This window comes from Rhincodon typus, unplaced genomic scaffold (assembly GCF_021869965.1).
Source record: "Rhincodon typus isolate 14 unplaced genomic scaffold, sRhiTyp1.1 hic_rhity00012432, whole genome shotgun sequence".
NCBI classification, from domain to species: domain Eukaryota; kingdom Metazoa; phylum Chordata; class Chondrichthyes; order Orectolobiformes; family Rhincodontidae; genus Rhincodon; species Rhincodon typus.
In genome coordinates, this window is record NW_025978070.1 from 1130 (window position 1) to 6666 (window position 5537).

General features: G+C 44.1%; 1 long non-coding RNA gene across 1 annotated transcript; it reads right to left on the reverse strand.

Annotated features, from left to right (window-relative positions):
- Window positions 1-956: 956 nt before the first annotated feature.
- LOC125482559 lies at window positions 957-5347 on the reverse strand. The gene is made up of 3 exons (XR_007261675.1): window positions 5227-5347; window positions 3319-3384; window positions 957-1024 (listed from the first exon to the last, which is right to left on the reverse strand). It is a non-coding gene; the product is annotated as an uncharacterized LOC125482559 (long non-coding RNA).
- Window positions 5348-5537: the final 190 nt, after the last annotated feature.

The following is a 5537-nucleotide window of genomic DNA, read 5'->3' on the forward strand; positions in this document are numbered from 1 at the left end:
TCAATTAAATCTTCCAGTAACTCTCTGGTTACTGACCCTCCAGAGACTGGAAACGGTTTCTCCGTGCCTTCCCGTTAAAAAAAAACTCTCTTAATTTTGAATATCTTTGTCACTGCTTTCTCTAATTCTCAGCTCTAAGGAGTGCTATCCCAGATTCCCTTCATTTAAAACATCCCTTGCAACATTCTAGTAAACCACATTAATGTTGACCTGGAGTCACATGTAAGACCAGAAGACAAAGAAGCAGAAAGAGGTATTCAGCCCATCAAGTTTGCTCTGCTCTTCAATGAGATCATGGCTGATTAATAATCCTCAGCCTCACTTTCCTGCCTTTTCCCCATGACCCTTGATTTCCCTTTACTGATTAATCTGACTGTATGAGTCTTGAATGTTCTTAACAACACAGTCTCTACAGCTTTCTACAGTAAAGAATTCTATAGATTCACTACCCTTGAGAGAAGACATTTCTCCTTACCTTTGAGTTAAATTGGTGACTCCTTACTTTGAGATTTTGTTCTCTGGTCCTAGACTCTCCCACAAGGGGATAAAGGACCTCTCTGCATTTAGCCAGTCAAGACACTTAATCTTGTATGTTTCAATAAGGTCACTTCCCATTCTCTAGACTGGCTGATTTCCTTAGCTAAAGTGCATTACTGAGTCAGATGGGTTTTTAAGACAATCTAATACTTTCCTGGTCTCCATTACTGAGACCAGCATTTTATTTCAGATTAATTTCGTTAACAGAATTTAAAGTCTCCAGATGTTGTATTGGGATTATTAGTCTAGGCCTCAGTAACACAATCGGAGACTACAATACCCACTGCCACCTTCAGAGATCTGTGTACAAACAACTTGTGGGAAAAGTGAGAGAAGCATCTTTCATCAGGAATCAAAGGACAAAGAGCAAAATTAGTAAGAGGGAGGTCAATATATCAGCTGGTATACACTGGCTACCTACCCTCAGATACGAAGTCTCCTTCACTCTCAACCTTTTCAGGCAGTTGTTCCTCAGCCTGGTTAGCATCTATTATAGGAAAATGTGAGATCATGTACAAGTTTATGTAAAATATAGTTAACAGATCAGTTCTAATCATTTCGGGTAAAAAAAATCTCCATATAATTATTTATGTTTCAGAAACAGTTTTAAGGGTTCTGTACTGAATGGATTAGTTTGAAATGCAGTGGATTGTTGTTGGTTACTTGGTAAGCAGTTCGCACACAGCCAGATCTAAAAAAAGACAGAGTTGAATGGAAACCCCAAGAGTACACACTGTTAAGTTGGAGAACAGGAGCAGCTTTGAGAACATTTCCTCCTCTATGCTCTCAGCCATCCAGGTAAGGATTGCCTTAATTTTGAACACCTCTATTAAACCTGCTTTAACGCTGTCAGATCTAACAAAAACAATCCCATCTTTTTTTTTCACTTCAGCAAAGTCCATCATCAGAAGCATCATTCTGATAAATCTCCTTTGTGCTCTCTTTTCTTCCTGAAGCTTTGTTTCTCATATTCCAGCTCAGGTTTATTCTATGAGTTGAAAGTTAATTATAAAATGCTGGATCCCATTCACTAATTTTTTAAACAACATTATCAACTTTTTAAAATTTACTCACAGAACATGGCCTTCTCTGGCAAGACCAGAGTTGTGTTTGATACTTTCCAGGCTATCCCCCAGCATCCTGTGATAGAATGCATGGGATGGACCACCATTGCTGGGAGAGTTGCAATAAGCAATCAAAAAGATGAAAAACAACAAATTCTTGGCCCCCAGTATTCCAGCTGAGGTCTTCAATGTTGGTGGGCTTTCGCTCAGAACAAGACTTCATTAATTTGTTTTATGGATTTGGGAGGAAATCTGGGTGTTCTTGTGCATCAAAAACAAAATGTTAGCATGCAGATGCAGCAAGTAATTAAGAATTCAAATGGAATTTTGCCTACAGGCTTGGTGTTCACAAACAGGAAAGTCTTGTTATAGCTGTACAAGATGTTGGTGAGATCATACCTGGAGTACAGTGTACTATTTTGGTCCTTGATATTTAAGAAAGGATATTGTGGCATTGGAGACTGTTCAAAAGAGATTCCTTAAGCTGTATCTGTGCCAAAACAAAACAGATCAGTGTAGATATACATGATCTCCATGTTGCGGATAATGGCAGTGTCATTGCCCACTCTGTGCCAGATTTGCAAGTCACTCTCAAGCTCTTCAACTCTGCAGACATGAGACTTGGTCTGTCCTTGTATGTTGCCAAAACTAAACTCATATCAGCCCAGAGTTGGTCAAATTCCCATCTCTTGTATACGCTGAAGGAGAGGCTCTGGGATGTGTTGACCATTTCCCATTCATCGGCAGCTACTTCTCTCGAGAGGTCATTAATAACAAGGATGATTGGATCAACTGTACCAGCTCAGCCTTTGATGAACAATGGCAGTGAATGTTCGATAACAAAGATCTCCAAAAGTCAAAAAAAGGTCTGAGGTGTACAGAGCAGTTGGTGTCACCACACTCCTGTACTGCGGTGAGGCCTGGACTGTGTAAGAGTGTTAGAGAAATTTCAGCAGCAACGCCTCATGGTCTCCCCTGGGTTTAACAGGAGGACAGTCAAATAGATTCTACTGTCCTTCTTGAAGCCAGCTCCACAAGGAGTCAGGCAAGACTCCTGCAAAACCAATTACGTTGGACAGGACTCAGTGTCCAGCGGCTGGATAACCTCTCCAGCCAGATCCTGTTCTCTCAACTCTCAAGAGGTGAGTGTTTCAGGGGAGAATGAAGGAAATGCTTCAAAAATCCTTAAAAGCTTTCCTTGAAGCACAGCAGTATTGCAGTTAATGACTGGGAATAACTTGCTAGCAGTCATTCAAAACAGCGACAACTTGCTCGTTGACACACATCAGACTTTCAGTCCAACTGCTTTAAGAATACACAGTGCAGTAACAAAGTGAAGGAAGCAAAACCTGCACTCCAGATCCCACCATTCACGGCACATCCTGCTACATGTGTCTGAAATCTGTGGGTCGAGAATCATATTGTTCACTCCAATGAAGACCCACAGCACAAACTCATGGGTTTCGATTTCAAATCAAGCAACAGCTGATGATGATAATTCTAGACATCACAATGACGAGTCCCAGCAACAAAACCATGAAACTGCTGTAGCTCAATGCCTTCAAACATCAGTGTACATACACCTGGGGGCAAAGCAACTGGAGCATTTTAAAACAGGATTTGAGGACAGAGAGTAAAATGAGCCAGAGGGAGGTCAGTGTGTGAGCTGCTATAACAGGTCACTATGCACTGGTCACTGTCTAAACTGACAACTTACCCTCAGACACGACATCTGCTTCACTCTCAACTTTTTCAGGCACTTCTTCCTCAACCTGTTTGTCAGCTATTGTAGAAAAGTAAAAGGTCATGTGTCATATAGTCAACAGATAAACTCGAAATTGCTGGAGAAAAATGTCTTTCACATGATGTGTCTTATCCAACAGTAACATAGACAATGAATTGCTTTGAAACACAGTGATTGTCACTAATACCTTGGTAACCAGTCTACACACAGAAAGATCCTAGTAACTGGCTGAAAGAACCATTGCTGGTGATGATGAATGGTGAAATCTCAGCTCTGACACTGCAAGAGGGGTGGGGCTGCTGAAGGAAAGGACTAAATGTATGTCCCTCAGAACCCCAGTTACTCACTCACTCATTCATCCACATTCCTGAGTTGCAGTCAGAAACTCACTCATTCACCATCTACACAGCACAGTAGTCACTGAAACCCTCACCCAGTTCCCGAGTCATCCACTCATAGATCATAGAATCTCTACAGCATGGAAGCAGGCCATTCAGTCCATTGAGTTAAGACTGACCCTCTGAAGAGCATCCTACCCAGATCCACCCCTGACCCTGTTCCTTTAATCCTGCATTTACTCCACCTAGCTTGCACATGCATGGACACTATGGGCAATCTATCTAAGTTGCACATGTTTGGACTGTGGGAAGAATCCAGATCATCCGGAGGAAACCCATGCAGACACAGGGAGAATGTGCAAACTCTCCACAGACAGTTACCCAAAGGTGGAATCAAACCCGGCTCTGTGGCACTGTGAGGGAGCAGTGCTAACCACTGCGCCATCATGCTGAGCCTATTCACCACCCACCCAGCTCCCAACCAATTTCCAATCAATCCACCAGACCCTGAGACAGTTCCTCACCCAAATCCACACTCTCACCATTCACTACCCCGGTGCCTACACCATCCCCCCCCCCCCAGCCCCCCTTCCACCCCACCACCCACCCCTCTCCTAATCTCCCCATCCCCACAGACCTGGTTTGGGATCAGTATCCCAGGGGTCCCAGGTTGTGCAACCACTGAGAGCCCTCCCCCACAACAGGGAATGACCCCCCCGTCCCCCCACCCCCGGCTGCTGACCAGCCCAATGCTCACTCCCTAACTCCACCCACCCCCATGGGCCAATCTGCTGGACTCTCCCACCCACAACACCAGGTCAGCTTCCTGTCAATTCCCTCCCTGACCAGCCCCTCTCTTCCTGAATAGTCCCAATTCCCACAGCTCCAGACCTTGGGCATGTTCCATCTCTCCCCATGAGCTGCACACTGCTCCTACAGCAATGGACAGATTCACTCTCATGTTTGCTGCTGATAGGTTCACAGGTCAGGGCTCATTAAGAGAAATGGACTCTGGGGCAGGAGCTCTCATTTTCAAAATCGTCCAGTTACATTACGACGCCCCCACCCAGGGAGGGTCAACACTGCAGCCTACACCCTGTGCACTGACAGGGCCTGGTCTACAGAATCAGCTGGAGCTCGGACCAGCTAAATAGAGCAGATCTCCTTCCTTAAAGAACATTCCTGAACCAGGTGAATTTTTAATGCAATCTGGTACTTTCATGGCTTCCGTTATCAACAGAAACTTTTTATTCCAGATTTATATCATTCATTGAAATGCAATCCTCCCCTAGCTGTGCTGGGAACTTGCTAATGGGTCAGTGGTCCAGGCCTCAGGGTGACTAACCCAGCTCACACAACCACATGACTAATACAGCCCCTCCTGCCTTCCGAGGTGTGTGTACATACAGTGGCAGGGGAGGTGACAACACCATTTTTAATCAGGATTCGAGGACAGAGAGTAAAACGAGCCAGAGGGAGGTCAGTGTGTGAGCTGCTATAACAGGTCACTATGCACTGGTCACTGTCTAAACTGACAACCTACCCTCAGACACGACACCTCCTTCACTCTCAACTTTTTCAGGCACTTCTTCCTCAACCTGTTTGGCATCTATGACAGAAAAGTAAAAGCTTATGTGTCATGTCGGGATATCAATGTCAACAGATAAATTCTGATCACTTCTGGAGAAAAATGTCTTTCACGTGATGCATCTTATCCAACTCAGAAACATCTCTAAGTGTATCATAAACAATGAATTGCTTTGAAATGCAGTGATTGTCAGTTACTTGGTAACCAGTTTACACACAACAAGATCCCAGAAACAGAACTGGGTGAAAGAACTGTTGCTGGTGATG